This window comes from Macaca thibetana, chromosome 4, assembly GCF_024542745.1.
Source record: "Macaca thibetana thibetana isolate TM-01 chromosome 4, ASM2454274v1, whole genome shotgun sequence".
Lineage (NCBI taxonomy): Eukaryota > Metazoa > Chordata > Mammalia > Primates > Cercopithecidae > Macaca > Macaca thibetana.
Window position 1 is genome coordinate 12897140 of NC_065581.1, and position 18417 is coordinate 12915556.

Below are 18417 nucleotides of genomic sequence, written 5' to 3' on the forward strand. Positions count from 1 at the left end.
ATCTCCAGCATATCAAGCAGCATCTGGAACAGAGAAGACATTTTCATTTATGTTTATTAAATAACCAAAACATACATATGAATTAGCAAATAAACTATATATAAAGGCAATAGTTAGGGCTTCTTTTAGCATTTCCTTTTGTCTTTAAACTAGTTCCTTTTATAGAAACTACTCATTATGGCTGGGCACAGTGGCTCACATCTGTAATCCCAGCAATCTGGGAGGCCCAGGCGAGCGGCTCACCTGAGGTCAAGAGTTCGAGACCAGCCTGCCCAACATAGTGAAACCTCGTTTCTACTAAAAATACAAAAAAATTAGCCAGGCGTGGTGGCAGGTGCCTGTAATCCCAGCTACTCCGGAGCCTGAGGCAGGAAAATCGCTCGAACCCGGGAGGCGGAGGTTGAGGTGAGCCGAGATTGTGCCACTGCACTCCAGCCTGGGCAACAAGACTGAAATTCTGTCTCAAAAAAAAAAAAAAAAAAGGAAAGAAAGAAAAGAAACTACTCATGACAATAGTTTACTTGCTGTAAGAATCACATTGAACATTAAACCTTTCCATCTTCATTTTCATAACATCTCTTTGACTTGGGGAAGGACAAATGACTCTTTATCTGCAGGGTGAACTAGTTACATTCCCCGAGGCACTGACCAGGACTCAGTCTAGCATAATCAGAACCCCATCCAACCAACCTAATATGTTGTGTAAAGGGCACAGTCTGGCTTCTGAGAGAGATGGATCTCAATCTCATCGCTGCTGCTTCTTAACCCCTTTAAGCCTCAATTTCTTTTTGTATCAAAGGGGAACAATAGTGATTTTGTCGAGATGAGGTATGCGAAGTCCCTGGCATGCAGTGAGCACTAAGCAATAAGTGTTATTTATTGGGCCAAGATTCCAACTACTTTCATAAAAATAGCAGGAAAGTCAAATGGAAAGCCGACTTGATGGTAGGGGAGACTTCTACCCACCAGCTAATTCCATGTTTCTCAACCCTGCACTGAATGTTAAAATCACCTGGGGAACTTTTGAAAAATTATGATGCCTGGTCCCAACCCCATGGAGCCTGGTTTAAATGGGGACAAGATAGCTATGGATTTTTCAAGTTTCTCCAGGGGATTCTAATGACCACCCAAGGTGGAAAAGCATGGAGCTAACGGGGGTGCAGGACCAGTGTCCTCATAGGAAGTCAAAGGTTTGGTGGTAAACGACCACTGAAGCACATTTTCAAGGTGAGATCCATTGGAATGTATATTCCTGTCCTTAAACTCAATCTAGTGTAAAATGATGGGTATCTTTTAATGAGACCTTCAGCACGGGTTCTAGAGCCGCCTGTTCTCATACTATGTGTCTAATTAGCAGCCATATATTCATTTAAGCACAAAATTTATCGAACCCCTCCTATATGCCAGGAATTGTGCTATTCTTCTGGGGTCCGGAACTGCGGGTAACACGGTCTTTGCCGTCATTTCTGGTCTAGTGAAGGAGATAGAGGAGACTGACAGTTCTGTGTGACAGACAGTAGGAGACGGATCACTAAAACAGGCTCAGGAGGGAGAGGGCCTAACAGGACATCCAGAGAAGGTGATGACAAGGAATTAACCAGGCAGAGAAGAGAGATCCAAAGACAGGATTTTGGTGGCTCGAGTGAGGAGGAGTGTTTGCCAGTTTCATAAAACAACCACAAATTAATATTGCTTTATATTTAACTTACCAGTTTAAGTGAGTGAGCACCTTTTGTACATTTAAGATGAAAATTAGGATAATAGGGGCTTAGAATATTCCTACATGGCAACATCTCATTAATTGAATTTCCTGGGATGCGTGTGTGACAATGTCCCAACATAGCATATTAAAGGGGTTGAGTGAATAACTTTTAGTATTGCTTCTAACTACTTTAAAGTTCTAGAACAGAAGTAGAATGGTTTTGCAAGTTGCCTTTCTCTCACTTTATTTCTGCTTTTCTATTTATATAACAGACTAATTAAGGCACATTTTGTGTGTCTGTCATTGTCTATATATGAGATAGTCAGATTCATGGAAATGTCACTTGCGGTCTGAGTGTAAAATTAAATCTCTGGTAGTTGGCCTATTGACAGCTCTGGTTTTAACCAGTTAGACAGAATGACTTAAAAATATATTACTTCTTATGCTCAGTGGCATTCGACTATAGAATTATTGCAATCTAGAGATTTGGGAGGGATATCAAAACATTTCAGAATTGATACTTGGCTTACAATACACATAAATTATGTGTTTCTATTTTCTCATTTCCTATGATCATAGCGCTAGAGTGCTCAAGGGGTCAGCCTTTTCCCCCTCCAAAAACCTCATGCTTAAAGATGCTTTCAGAGCTTTCAATAAAAAGCACTCTTGATAATAAACTAAAATATTTCCTTCTCTCAGATCATCTGTATGTTTTTAGCTTTGAAAACTAAAAAGCACTATTCAATGCAGGGTATGAAATCAGTCAGTATTCTCTCCTTTAAAATCCAAAATTAACTAAAAATAAACAAACACATAAAAGGAGAATTTTTTGGCTCTAGGGATAGTACTAGCTTAGGCAAGGATGAACACAGACCCTCAAATGTCTTCATGACCCTTTCTGTGTGCCTCTATCTCTTGGTTCTGTTGTCTTTGTTTTCTAGCAGGATCCTTCTACACAGAGGAAACTGAATATATTTCATGACCTTTTAATGGGAAACCCACTCTCAGTGAAGCTTTCCAGTCCCCCAAAAGAATTCCAATTGGTTCTGGTTGGGTCACATGCCCACTCTGGACCAATCATTACGTTTAGAGAAATGAGGCTTTCTGATTGACACTTGGCTTGACCACCATGGTTGGACAGCACACTTGAAGGATGTACCCATCAGAATCACATGAAGAGGCACAGAAAAGTTCCCTGAGAAAAGAATTGAGGCAGATAGACTAAGAGTTGGCCAATACTGGTAATCATGTTATTATAAGGTTTCTCTATTTCCTCCTTCAAAATTTGAATATTTCCACTAGATAAAAATGAAGATTTAATTTGAAATATTAACGGGATTCTATAGTTGGCATTTCCTCTTTTTAAAGTCCTTTCAGCTACTGACATATTTCCCTTCAATGAGCAATTGGCTTTTTCTATTACATTACAAAATTCTCTTTGGTTAGTCAACTGTCTGAGGCAACTGTTAGAAGCTCATATTACTAGTGCATCAGAAAAATAATTATAGTTTAAAGTAGAAATAAGTTAACCAAACCTAATCAGCTTGAATTTTTTGTTTCTCCAGAGAGCCAGATAGGGGAAGAAGGAGAGAAGTTTGGAAATTATGAGCAATTTCACTTTTGTGCTCTCCACTAATTGCTCTGTGTGGTTATTGCAATTTGAAAGCATTCATTTCCACTCAAGGAGCCTCCAACAAGGTAGAACTACTTGTGGAGGTCATTTTGATCTAAGGTTGGTACTCCGTTTTGAAGATCTAGAAATTTGATTAATTTTTCCCCAGTACATTCAAACATGATCACTATCTCCAGATCAGCCTGGTACCAAACTCACAGAAGGAACCTGAACATCTTTCTTGAAGATGAAGGAGTGGCTACTCATTCAGGATATTAGAAGAGTAGAACAATAGTCTAGGTTGGAGATTGCGAGGGCCTCTACACACCAGAGGTAAAGGGGTTAAATAAGGGAGAATGAGAATGGAAAGTGGTAAGAAGATAGAATTGGGAGGGCTTGGTCACTATTAAAGTTTATGAGAGGGAGCTTTCAAGAAAGATGTCCAGGTTCCTTCTATCAGTTTGGTTCTGCCTTGTTAGAGGCTCTTTGAGGCCTTTTCTTATGATGCAGAGAGGTAGTATAATGGAACATCAATGTCGTGTTTTAATTATTATTTCACAATATAAAAAGACAACCTGTGTGTCCATCTATGTGATACTTGAATAATTCCCACAAAATCTCCAGCTTAGCCTACGTAGCTATGAGACATTCACCAACTAACTCAAGAGACAGCTGATTCTTTTTCTGAATAGTTGACATTTAGGATGTTCTTCTTTATATTGATCTAATATCTATTGCACTATGCCTTCCATCCATCGACCAAGAATCGCATCTGGGCCTGGTAGAACAAGCCCAAATCCTTTTTCATAGGACAACCCTTCAAATTCTTCAAGATGGTTATCAAGTTCCCCTTCATCTTTGCTTCTCCAGACCAAACTTTTCCTGTTTTACTTTATGAGTTTATGTAAAGAAAATAAACTGAAATTAGAAATAGAATTGGACAATAATATGGAGGCTGCCTATTATAGATGAAGCAGTGAGCTCAGTTCCAGGGATAAATAGGATGGAAAGCTTAGTGGCTGTCTTTAACACATTCACAGTCTAGTGAAGAAGCCAATGCATAAGTGGAAAGAATAATAAAATGTGCTAAGTGCAGTTGCAGAGATTAAAAGAAAAAGGATGCTGTGCAAATATGATGGAGGAGACAATTCTGCCTGCAGCAGTCAAGGAATGTCTGGCAAAGGAGGTGAAATGTGAGCTGAATCTTGAAAGGCAGATAAGAATGGGGCAGGTGACTATGGCATGGAGCTGGGCAGGGAAGTGGGGGAGCCTCTGTGTGGTCCTCCACAAAGAGGGAGCACAGGCACATGCAAAGGTTAAGAACAGTGTGCTCACGGATTAAGGTTAAGTGCAGGTCAGCCAGGTGCTGGATGCACAAGTGGTAGGAGGAACAGGAGAAAGGAGATGACCCATGGCAGGCAGGAAGCCGCACATCTCCTTGTAGGTCATGGCAGGTTTGCTTGACAACATGAAAACAGCTATCTGCTAGCCATAAAGACCCACTGGATGATTTTAAGCCTGGAAATGACACTGTCAAATTTCAATTTAGTAAAATGCATCAGGTGGCTGCATAGAGAGAAGATGATGGCATGAGGGGACAAGGGGCAAAACAGAAATGATCAGGGCATAGCAGTACTTAGGCAATGGAGGTGGAGAGGCAAGGTGTAGACCCACATTGTCACACAGGTAGAGTACATTCAGTACTTGAATGGATGTGAGTGAAACAAATGGTCAGAAAGATTTAAAAATAAGTATCCTTAAAGACTCCAACTTTTTCAGTCATCTCATGTCATACTCTTGCCCATCTCCTCACCATTTGGTTACATATTGATGGAAACTAGTGAGCCTTCTCCCACAATTTCACTGCAACCTATTCTTCCTCATGGTGCAGTGATCTTGCAATAATAACGATGTCACTATTTACATTGTGGTGCCATCTTAAACTGCAATTAATTCACAGTTCCAGGCTATTAGGAACTATTGTCATAACAGCTATGGCTTCCTTTATCTGCAAATGCTGAGTTGTGAGATATATAATTATATGCGACAGTAATTAGTTTTAAATTTATTTTTGCAATTATACTAATTGAACATGGATATGAATTTAAAAGTATGAAGGGCATGGCATCGAGCCTGATGCAATGTCTTCATAAGAAGTAGATGAAAGAAATGATTGTTATGAGTAAGTGAAAACAAATCTTGCTCATTTGTAAAAGTGCAGTGTAAATACAATGACCCATGTATCCCCTCCCGGTTGAATGCCAGCATAGTACGGTTGCCATGTGGAGTCTTCATGAGAGCTCATTTGAAACTGGGCCAATGCCCAAATCAAGGGGAGAGCATCCTGGCTGCTGCTGCGACTTAAGACCTGCAGCATTCCCTTGGACCTCCCCCATGAATATTTGAAATTTCCCTAGAAGACATGCCCAGTAGGGTCTAATCTCACCACTCTTGCATACCCAGGGCCTATGATTCCCACTATTCTTCAACTTCTAGCAAACATCCATTGGTGATCTCTCCAAGCCCCACATCCTAAGATCCCAATTGTCTGCAGTATCTGTCCAGCCCTGCCCTGGCAAACCCCGCAGCCTTCTCCTGGTGGTGGCAGTGAGTTCTAGAGAACAGAGCTGCTTAATCTCCCTTGGCTCAGCTCCTTTATATGAGCCCATCTGCTCTTCAATTCTGTGTAGATCACAGCCAAGTCCAGCCTTTGTATAAAACACTTGGGGCCCCAGACCAGCCAAGAGGGAGGAGTAGGCAGGTTTTCCGCTGCACATCTTCCTAGATGAGCTCTACTGTATAAGCTGATAGACCAAGGATTACATCAGGCCCTTTAGTATATCCATCAGCAGCAACGTGCCATAACCACTGAAACTCTAATAACGGCCCCCCAGGATGCATTTGTCTCCTACTTACCAGTTCATGTCTTATAAACCCTTAGGTGTCCAGTGATAGGTGCCTAAGCATAATCATAGGAGGATACCAGGCCAATGAGAATTGGCAGACTCAGGCACTAACAAAATATAGTACTTGTTTTGAAAAATAGGAAAAGAAAATCTGCTTGATCAAATTCTTTTTTTCTCTAGGAAAATGTATTGCTAAGCAAAACAAACAGGCTTTACCACGTGAAAATAAATACCTGCAACTTGTTCCTCTTTAAGTAAATTAGGAAGCAGTAACAAGGATCCAGTTTCAGCTTTGTTCATCAGCACCATGGACATGTACGTGTTAGTATTGACAGAATTCCCCTTTTGTCAGTAATATCCGCCGTCTACTGGATGCCCAATATGAGTGGGCCCTTCTCTAATCTTCCACATAGTCATGAAGATGGGCATTTTCCCATTTTGCAGACGAGAAAACTAAGGTGCAAAGACAGGTTAAGTGGCGAAGCCTGGATCTGAATCAGATCTGGCTGCACTATGGCAGTTCAGCAAGTAAGTCTCTGGGAACCTTAGAGATGGGAAGATGGGACATGTACACGTAGAACTGTGGTGCATGGTGTCATGTGGCAGGCATCCCAAGGGTGGCAAAGTGGCACAGGAGCTCAGAGGGAAACACCATTTCTGACTGGCATGAAAGCTCAGTTTGGCTGGCAAAGGGGCTGCATGGAGATGGTGAGGAACAGTCTCCAAGGTGTCTAATCACAACCTCACAAACAGTTTGCAAGCCAATCCCCCACAAAACTTAACAAAGCTGTGCAAAACTGGTGCTCAGGAAATCCCTATTGACTTAGAAACCTCACTACCTTTCATTTCCTAACTTCGTGTGTTGTGGATTCTGCCTGGGCATAGATCTTACGGCCATAAGTGATTTCCAAATTCTTTGTAGGTTCGTTTCAATTTTCTATGTTTCTTCTAGTCCCTGCGGAAATCAACACTGGGGGCTTTGTGTCTGAGAAATCAACATTGGGGCTTTATGTCTTCAAAAAAAAAAGAAAAGAAAGAAAGAAAAAGAATTAGAATATATATCACACCGTATCTTACTTTGGAAAAAGACTCCCCAGAGGAAAATATACTTTTTGAAATATTGCATATCCTTACTCTTAGTTGCTGAGAAAATCTAGCCTTTCCGTGAACTTGCCGGAGAGCTGGTAAGTAGAAACAATTTCTGAATAAAATGCTTGCAATACTGAGGTGTCTGCTAGAGGGCAACATATGTTAAATAATAATGTGGCTGTTTTTCTGCAGGATGGCACAAAGTTTATCTAGTTCAAAAGCAAAGTCCAGAGCCTACGATACTCAAATGATTTTTTGTTTAAACAAAATCCAGTGTGACCACTGGCATCTCAACTGAAAACCAACAGCCCTTGCAGTTTTGCTACTTTTCAAGGGGTTTATAATGAACACCTTAATAAGTGCCTTTGTACCCTTTCCAAACAGCTTTACAAAATAATCTCGTTGTTATTTAAAGTAGCTAAGCCTTCTCCACCACCAACTGTGAAATCCTCTCCAGAAAGCTCTATTAACTTTAGTACCTGAAAACAAACTGATCAAAGAGGAAGGTGAAAGGAAAATACATCGTCGAGGACAGAGAGACATGTGATGAGTGTTGTACTTCAAAACAGCATTTTTTTATTTATTTATTTATTTATTTATTTATTTATTTAAGATGGAATCTCGCTCTGTCACCCAGGCTGGAGTGCAGTGGCGAGATCTTGGCTCACTGCAACCTCCGCCTCCTGGGTTCAAGCGATTCTCCAGCCTCAGCCTCTTCAGTAGTTGGAATTACAGGTATGCACCACCACGCTTGGCTATTTTTTTTTTTGTATTTTTAATAGAGACGGGATTTCGCCATGTTGGCCAGGCTGGTCTTGAACTCCTGACCTCAGGTGATCCACCCACCTTGACCTCCCAAAGTGCTGGGATTATAGGCGTGAGCCACCATGCTTGACCCAAAACAGCATTTAATCTCAAGAGCAGACAAGGATAGGCTCCCAGGGTACCCCATTTGTAACACTAATCAGAGGGCCTATGTTGGTGATTTTTTTCCATTATCTGTGGTGCATACATCATATTATGCAAAGAGAGACTCTGTTGTGCAGTTTTGAAAAGGTTTTTCTGGCTGGTAATTTTGGGCCTATCTCTAAAGTGAGGCTATGCCTGGTGTAAAAGTGAACATGCAAGGGATGTAGATGTTACTCACGTTGGGCCTGTCTCCCCCACGCCTTCCACTCCCCCACCCTGATAGCATACCTTCGCTAAGGAATAGATTTGTTTCATCCTCATTTATCTAAGAAATGAAGGTTCTAAAACTTTGGCTTTTAGGCAGGGCGCAATGGCTCACGCCTGTAATCCCATCACTTTGGGAGGCTGAAATGGGCAGATTGCTTGAGCCTAGGAGTTCGAAACTAGCCCGGGCAACATGGCAAAACCCCATCTCTACTAAAAATACAAAAAATTAGCCAGGCATGGTGGTGCATGCCTGTAGCCCCAGCTACTCAGGAGGCTGAGGTGGGAGGATCACCTGAGCCCAGGAGGTCAAGGCTGCAGTGAGCTGAGATTATGCCACTGCACTACAGCCTGGGCAACTGGAATGAGACCCTATCTCAAAACAAACAAAAAACAACAAACAAAAACCTGGCTTTTAAAGCCATCGTAAGTATGTTTTGTAGGAGGGATTTGTCATGCCTGAAAAAGCTTCATACCTGTTCCCCTATCTCCCAGCATGCATACTTTAGCAATATCAGATTAAAAACCAAGTTTCCTACAGAAAAACCCTAGGTGGACATACGACGAAAACATTTTAAATTGTTCCCATCTGATAAAAGCACAAAGGATAATGTCTCCTTGGAAAGATCATGCAGAATATGGAACAGCGCTGGCTCCAGAGGTCATCAGGTGACTAGCCTGTGAGGCTAGGCTGTCAGGCAAATTGGCTGTGAGCTCTCACTGTGTCCCAAGAGCACTTAAAATGTCAAAACCTTCACTCGGATTTTAGCACACAAAGTCCCACGACCCCCTTGCTGCAAATCCAAAGAGCCATGTGGCGGTTAGGCACTGGGCAACCTTGAACTTGGTAGGACTGATTAAACACTAACAGCTTCCATCTGAGACCATGTCTCCCCAGGAAATGTCTGAATGGATAAAACTGTTCTCCAATCATTTCAGGGGCTCCCAGCTGTCTCCAGAGGCCCACCCTGCGTGCCCTCAAGTACGAGAGAACTCCTTAGAGGTGGGATGATTTTTCTGGTATCCTTATCAAACTCCAGCTCTGGAGTAACATCATGCATCGCACATTTATCTCAGCCCCTCTCAAAATCAGAGAGGATCTTAGGGCCTCAAATCCTGGGGGGGTCTGATGATCTTTGTGGCCCAGAATCATCAGCAGCTGAGCTGCAAACCTTTGCGCATGTTTCGTGATGAAGAGGAAGTGATATCCCGGGTATTCCTGAATAACACATCACTGCTCACAAACAGGAAGTGGTCATAGAGGTGACCTGTTTACACCCTACTCATTTTTGATACTTTTGAAGATGTTGTTTCTGGGAACATCCTGAAGCAGACTCTGAAGACACTCAATTGTACTGAGTGGTCTGAGACAACTTCTTTTCTTTTTCTTTCTTTTTTTTTTTTTTTTTTTTTTTTTTTTTTTGATAAGGGGTCTTGCTGTGTCGCCAGGCTGGAGTGCAGTGGTGCCATTTCAGCTTACTGCAACCTCTGCCTCCTGGATTCAAGCAATTCTCCTGCCTCAGCCTCCCAGGTAGCTGGGATTACAGGCACACACCACCACGCCCAGCTAATTTTTGTATTTGTAGTGGAGATGGGGTTTCACCATGTTGGCCAGGATGGTCTCAATCTCTTGACCTCATGATTTGCCTGCCTCGGCCTCCCAAAGTGCTGGGATTACAGGTGTGAGCCACTGCGCCTGACTGAGATAACTTATTCTTCCAGCTCTGCTAGGTCTCCTCCTACCTCTGAGACTGCTCCTTCTCACCTCTTTTGCTCACTCCTTCACTCTGCCTAGTCCTTAAACTTGGGAAATCCTAAGGATTCTGTTCTTGACCTTGCTTAGCTCTGAAACTCTATATGTCCTCTCCGGGGCAATTCACTTCAACTACTACAGATGTGCTCAAGACATCTGTATCACTAACCTGAGTTCTACATTCTTGCCCTAATCACTTATTTGATTTCTCCGCCTGGAGGTCCCACACAAACCTTAAACGTAGCAATTGCAAATATGAATTCATTATCTTTACCACCAAAAGGTTTTCCTCCTTCTCTGTCTCAGTAAGGACCACCATCCACTCAGTTCCTCTCTCAGGGGGAGCAATTAGGAGACAGAAATCACACGGCCAATTGAAAAAAAATGAACAATATTTAAAAAATCATTAAACTATGACAGTGGAGTAACTATAAAGAGGACTCTCAAGGGCAGTCTAGAGCTAAGGAAAAGTCCGCAAGTAAGGACAAATTTGGAACTGGGTTCCCTCGTAAGGACCGAGGTTCAGGTCCACTGGAGGAAGTGTTCTTACAGTCCACTGGATGATGGAGAATTTGGCTGGGTTGTCCACACCAGAGCTGATCAGCAGTCACTCAGCAGCAGGAAGCGACCCTCTGTGATGCAGGTGAGCCCGGGTTGATGGGCAGTTCACAAGGGAGTTGGAGCTCAAGTCCCGGAGTATGTCTTGTCTGCATAAAGACGGCCTCAGCAATGTGATGCCAGGCCAGGCCAGGCCAGGGCAGCGAGGTGACCCAGGGACTGCATATTCTGGGTGTGCAGCTGGGGCAGGGAACCTTTGGATGTCCACACGCACACATCTGCACCACCAGAGCAAGAGCAAGAAAATGCAAAACTTAGCATCAAAACCAGAAGGAGCCAGGGGCAGTGGCTCACGCCTATAATCCCAACACTTTGGGAGGCCGAGGCAGGTGGATCACTTTGAGCTCTAGAATTCGAGATCAGCCTGGGCAACATGGCAAAACCCTGTCTCTACTAAAAATACAAAAATTAGTAGGGTGAGGTGATACACACCTGTCATCTCTTATACTTGGGAGGCTAAGGCAAGAGAATCGCTTGAACCCAGGAGGTGGAGGTTGCAGTGAGCCGAGATCACGCCACTGCACTCCAGCCTGGGCGATAGAGTGAAACTCTCTCTCAAAAACAAACAAACAAACAAACAGAAAAACACAGGAGGAGAAGTGCCCTTCTTCCTGCAATGTCCCTCCAGTACCCTCCATGGACACAGTAGAAGAGAAATGCTTAGAGTCCAGTTTATTATCACAGAGCAGGTACTGAAAGGTGAATTTGGAGCTGAGCTATAATAAATCTGACCGGCACAGTTGCCCAAACTAAACTCCTTCCTACTCACTCCTCACAGTTGGTTGCCAAATCTTACTAACAACTTAGCAGATAAATGTCTCTAGAATTGAACCCGTCTTCTTCGTCACCCCTACCGCCTCTGAGTTAGTTCATCCTCTTCTTTGCTGTCACACGGACTTTGGTCACAGCCTCATGACTGGTCGTCCTGCCACCAGTACATTCTCACTCCAGCCCCATACCTGCATGACTACCAGGTAGCTTCCCAAAATAACAAAATTATCTGTATTACGCCCTTGATTGAAAACCTCTGGTGCCTGATTGGCTAGCGTGAGATGTTAATACCAGGAAAACCTGTGCATGGAGAAAAGGGCGATACATGGGTGTCTCTGTAATGCGTGGGGAAAAGGGTAACGTATCGATATCTCTGCCTGCTCAGTTTTCTGTAAGCCTAAAACTGCTCCAAAAACTACTTCATTAACTTAAAACAAAACCAAACCACCCTCCCTCTATGACTTCCCTTTTCCAAACTCCTCATCTTGGCAGGAGGTTACTCACAATCTTCATGTCTGTACGGCCTCATCTTTCAGTTCCCATCAGACTGAATTTCTCCTACAAAACCCTGAATTTCCACAGCTCTACTTCAAACCAAGTCACCCACCTTGCTTTTCTCCAGTGGAAAACTTCTATTCATCCTTCAAGTTCCAGCTCAGATGTCAATTCTTATTAAAATCTTCCCAGCCAGCTAGTCATTTTTCTCTCCCTGCTCTCATTTTATTTCCCAACATGCAATATTTTAAATGACTTGTTTACGTGTCAGGCTTTGTCATGTGTTTATACACTAGAGGGCACAGACTGTTTATTTTTTGACAATTTATGCCCAGCACCTGGTACAGAGTAGGCACTCTGTATATGTTTGTTGAATGATGAATGGACGAATGATGAAACGAGCACCAGCAGCCCATATGACAAATTTATTGCCATATCTCTGCAGTTGGGAGAGCGATATCATTTAGATGGTCAGGATACCTATCTTGTAGGAGACAAAAATAGATCAAAATTAAAATGCTAGATCTTCCAATATATGCACCCTTGATATAAAGCATAATGTTGACACTCAGTAAATTTTCATTTGCTAACTCAAAATGATTAATAACTAATAAATCTCAGCAGAATTGGATATTCCTGGGCCTGGGTTCTTGAGTAGAATAAATTGTCAAAGTGATGAATGACTAATGTTTTTTACTTTCAACTTATCAGCATTCAAGGGTACTGTAGTGCTCCACTCATGCTCACCCAGAAATCCAAACGACTTCTAGTTGAAGGATACTATTACCTTTCTAAGGTTGGTTGTAGCAGAGGTGATCGGTGGTTATAATTGTGGCTTCCAAAGCAAGTGTGCCAGGCTCCAAGTTCAATGCTGCACTTGCATTCTTCACTTAATCTTCATATAGGCTTAATCAATTATGTTTTCCATGGCTGGGGACAGTTTTTCAAGTTGTACACCAGTTTATGTTTTTCAGATCAGCCTCTCTGTTAGTGAAGGTGCTAATAAGCGTTGTTGAGTGAAGTAGTCATAAGACTTGTAGCATAGCCTGGATTTTTCTCCAGCCAATCAGCACCTCAGGATGGCCTTGCTTGGGATGAGTTGGAGCCTAGCTCCAGACCTTCAGTTTAGGTTGACCCTCAGGAGGGATCATGCCTTCCCAACAGCATTCATGTTCATGTTGTGCTTGCTCCCTTTGGTCAACCTCAAGGAGAGTCATAAATGACAGGCAGACCAGGCGCACCGGCTCACACCTATAATCCCAGTGCTTTGGGAGTCTGAGGTGGGAGGATCACTTGAAGCCAGGAGTTTGAGATAAGCCTGGGCAACAAAGTGAGGCCCTGTATGTAAACAAATTAAAAGTAAAAACTAGCCAGGTGGCATCGTGAGCCTACAGTCCCAGCTATTCAGGAGACAGAGGTGGGAGGTTCGCTTGAGCCCAGGAGTTTGAGATTACAGTGAATTGCAATTGTGCCACTGCACTCCAGTCTGGGCAACAGCAAGACCCCATCCATAAACTAAATAAAAATGAATGAATGAACAAACAAAGGAAAAGCAGCACAAACCGAGAGGTGGATATCACCCCTCATGTCAATACTGAGTCTCACTGAGTTGTACTCAGGAACTCAGAACTCAGAAATTTAGGGTGACTGGCAATTCAGGCATCACTATTCTGATGGTGCGCCAAACATAGAATGCAATTCGTGTTCAATGGTCACTAAAAAGAACCAAAAAAACGCTATCCTGCCTTCTATGGTGTGGAGCTTTGGCACCATTCATAGTGACATGAAACAGATACAATGACAACAGGAACAGCATGTCACTCTTAGCTTTCATCCTGTGCTCTCCCATGCTGTGTTATTCCCAGGCAAACAAAAGCATTGCACCATGGATCACCTTTATAAGTCATTCCAGGTAACCATCCCTATAAAGAGCCCCAAGTATATTCCCACCAGACAGGACTTGCCTTAGGTTGAGGGCTGGCTATTTGGCCCATTTTCAAATCTCCCATTTCCTCCTCATCTAGGAATTATCAGAGAGTTCTGGGGAAACACTAGGCTGACATTTTAAAATTTCTATTACTCTTTTTGAACAGCCTAGAGTTAATTTTTATGCTGTAGCCATTGTAATCACGCACACATATCCGTACTTCACATTTCAAACACAATTTTGTTTTATACGTAATTGCATCTCTACCTAGTGAAAGGATTTGAGCACAAATTTTGACAGTGCATTTATAATCATGTTTGTTGACATTACTTCTGTTGTGGTACATAAAATTACCCATGTGTTATGAGAGATGCCATCATTATCATTGTTTCATTAGCATACAGAGGTTGTCTGGTTGTAGTTTTAGACATTCATTAATTTGATGTGATGTCTTCTGAGCGTAAAACAATGCGTCACATGTCATAGGTGATTAAGCTTCCTAAATCGTGCCCCATCATATAAAATCACCAGCCAATGCCTAAAACCATTGCGAGACATTATAAATCTAAAGATAGAAGCAAAAAGCACAATCCCAGCCAGACCCCTAGAAGTGGACCAGGTGTGTTTTGGTGAAAGAAACCATTTGAATGTAATTTGCACTCAGGATGGAAGCAACCATTCGTTCAGATCACCTGAGCTTTAACTTTGACCTTTTAGTGGTAGTCCAGGAACAAGAAAAAGTTGTGAAATTTCTTTGATTTTTAAAATGCCGTTGTTTTATAGGGCTCACCGCTGGCTTTGTAAAGACTTTTTATTTTTAATTTTTTTGAAATAGAGACAGAGATGGGATTTTGCCATTTTGCCCAGGCTGGTCTAGAACTCCTGAGCTCAAGTGATCCACTTGCCTCAGCCTCCTAAAGTGCTGGGATTACAGGTGTGAGCCACTGCACACACCCAGCCTGTAAAGACTGTTTTTTTGGTTTTTTTTTTTTTTTTTTTTTTTTTTGAGATTGAGTCTTACTCTGTTGCCCAGGCTGGAGTGCAATGGTGCAATCTTGGCTCACTGCAACCTCCGCCTCCCAGGTTCAAGTGATTCTCCTGCTTCAGCCTCCCGAGTAGCTGGGACTACAGGCACGCACCACCATGTCTGGCTAATTTTTGTAGTTTTAGTAGAGATGGAGTTTCATCATGTTGGCCAGGCTAGTCTCAAACTCCTGATCTCGTGATCTGCCTGCCTCAGCCTCCCAAAGTGCTGGGATTACAGGCATGAGCCACCGTGCCTGACCTGTAAAGACTTCACGGAAAAAAAGAAACACAATCACATCGGATATGCACACTGGTACTAAGATCCTGCAGGATCCCTACAATCTAGACGTCGTGTTTCAGAATCAAGGAAATATGATCAACATTTTACCCAAGTGCCTTCCAAAACTTAGAATTAACTTCCTCATGCAAAAGGTTCTAGAGAGTTTTTCCACTGTGATGCTTCCCATGAGCCCATGACTTTGGGCTCTGGTGCACTTGGCATTCCTCACTGCAATCTATTTCCAAAGTCAAGTTAAGTCATCGTTTTATGTGTAGAGAGTTAAATATGTATTATGCCTGTAGTCAGTGTTGGTATCCCTGCTGGACCCTGATCTTAAGGAGAGAGCCCTACATCTTTTGCATCTTTTGTTTTTATTCCTGGAGTCCAGCACTGTGCCTGGGACTCTAGGAGCCCTGGAGTACAATGGAAAGAGCAATGGTTTTAGTGTCATAAGGGCATAAATTCAATTCACACACATCACTGCCTGTGTAACATTGACAAAATCACTTTTTGACCTCAGTCTACATTAGTTTTTCCATCTTCAAAACATTGTAATAAGTAATATCTACCTTAAGGATAATTATCAAAAAGAGAGAAACTAACATGTAAATATTTAGCCTGAAACACTATTTGCTCAAGAAACATTGGCGTTATTATTATTGCTGTTGTTATTGTTAACAGATAAATATCTGCTCAAATTTTCTGAAAGTTTCCAAATAAGCTTAATGGATGGTGAACAAAAGAGGAGAGATAAAGAAAATAACTAAATTTGTTTTTGTCCTGCCTCCAATTTACCTGACAATGAGTACAGTGAAGCATAAAGTGTTTTATACTCATAAACCTGTGAAAATTTCCAATAAATTGTAGAAGACTCAAAATCCACATGGAGGGAACATTTCGTACCGTTAGCATTGTGAAACTTCAGTTGCTTCTTTCTTCCCCAGTGTGAATCACTCATCAGTTTAACAGAGCAGATTAAGAACTTTTAAAAATCTGTCATCTGAAATAAACTGTCAAGGAGTCTGACTTTGCAGTGATGTTAATGAATGTTTTTCATTATCTCTTCATTAATGGTAATCCATTCATTATCATGTTTTTGCTTCTTTTCCTGTTCCTATTTTCCCTGCCAGGCACTATAAGGAGTGAGGCAGAATGTGGAATTCATAATTGTGGAATTATAGTGAATGTAAAAGTACTGTCATTATCAAAGTGCCCCTTTGAACAAGGCCAAGGTCAGGCCAAGGTAAAGTAGGAGCAAAATAAACAAAAGAAAGAAAGTAGCTGTAAGAAGGTGTGCATTATTATGTCAAGCAGCTTTTGGGGATGGGTGGGGATTATGCTGTAAAATTTAAGGGGCTGGAAAATAGAACCCCTAATAATAACTGCTACCACTTTTGAGTGATTAATCCTGTTTCAAACACCGTACAAAACATCTCATTTAGCTGTAAGTCAGCAAACATCTCATTTAGCTATAAGTCAGCCTTTTGACTTATATGCCAGAATGAGTTTGGCATTTGAGTTTGGTCCTGCTACCCTTGCTTGATACATGAAGTTTAGAGAATGAAGGCACTTATCCCCAGTTCAGACCCAGGACTAGGGTGAGACAAATGAGGCACGTAGGGTGCAGACTTTCAGGATGTGCCCATTCTGAGGTTGGTGCAGTGCACCTGGGAATGGGCACCTCCTTAAACCAAGCACCCTAAGCTTGTCACTTGCTTCACTCTATCCCTGCCCTGCCATGATCACACAACTAGAAAGAAAATGGCCAAGTTATTTTTTAGATCAGGTCCAAAGTTCATGTTCTTGACTACTTTGTTAGGAACCGGCACAGGCATTCACACTCAGCTTTCTGGAGAATAAATTTGATACCTAATGAGTATCTGCCAATGCTGGGCACGGGGCTGGGTGTGCAGGGCACACAGAAATGAAAAAGACTGACATCCTACCCATGCGGGAGGGAAGGAAGGAAGGAAGGAAGGAAGGAAGGAAGGAAGGAAGGAAGGAAGGAAGAAAGAAGGGAGGGAGGAAGGAGGAAGGGAGGGAGGAAGGAGGAAGGGAGGGAGGAAGAAGGAAGGAAGGAAGAAGGGAGGGAGGAAGAAGGAATGGAAGAGAAGAAAGGAAAGAAGGAAGGAAGAAGGGAAGAAGAGAGGGAGGGAGGGAAGGAGGGAGAAGGAAGGGAGGAAGAAAGGAAGGAAGGAAGGAGAGGGGGGGAGGGAAAGGAGGAAGGAAGAAGGGGGAAGGGAAGGAAGGAAGGAAGAGGGAGGAAGGAAGGGAGGGAGGAGGGAAAGGAGGAAGAAGGAAGGAAAAAAGGGAAGAAGGAAGGAAGAAGGGGGAAGGAAGGAAGGAAGGAAGGAAGGAAGGAAGGAAAGGAAGACAGGGAGGGAGGGAAGTAGGCAGGCAAGCAGGCTGGTCCATGCATTGCTGTGTATTGCATCTCAGTGTTGTCTGGCTCTAGTGCCAGCAAACCTTGTGAAAAGGGCCCTTACCCTCTCTGAGATTCATTCTCCACATCTGCAAATAAGAATGATGGCACCTGCACTATCCAAATCACAAAGTCACAGTAAAAACAAGTATCAAAAGGAGATGATACACTTTGCTTTGTGGCACTATAAAGCAGAGAACTTCTGTGAGCTACTTTGATAAGAAATACCTCATGTCATTTGCAGAACATTGAATAGGGAGTTGGGATCCCTGGGTTCTAATTTCTGGGTTGACTTTTATTGGCAGTATGACCTCACAAAGGACTCTTCTCCTTGCAAGATCTTGCTTCCTCATTCATTAAATGGGAAAATTGAAATAAAAAATGACTCTAAGACTTCATAATTGTGACTGAAGTATTGAGGGTAATGTTTAGTAAAAGCATATAAAATTATTCATAGCTCTGTCTTATTTTACATAGATCAGTACACATTAATAATATTGGCTTTAGAGAACTGCATGCAGTGTATGGTGCTGGAGCCCAGGGAAAATAAAGCGAGGGCATGTGAATTAGCTTGTGCAGAGCCATCAGCATCCATAAAGGAATAAAGCAAAGTTCTCATCCTAACCTAAAATGAGAATTTGAA

General features: G+C 42.4%; 1 protein-coding gene across 5 annotated transcripts in view; it reads left to right on the forward strand.

Annotated features, from left to right (window-relative positions):
* Positions 1-18417, forward strand: part of PHACTR1 (phosphatase and actin regulator 1) — a 578071-nt gene that overhangs the window by 192271 nt on the left and 367383 nt on the right. The gene's annotated exons all lie outside the window — the stretch shown is intronic.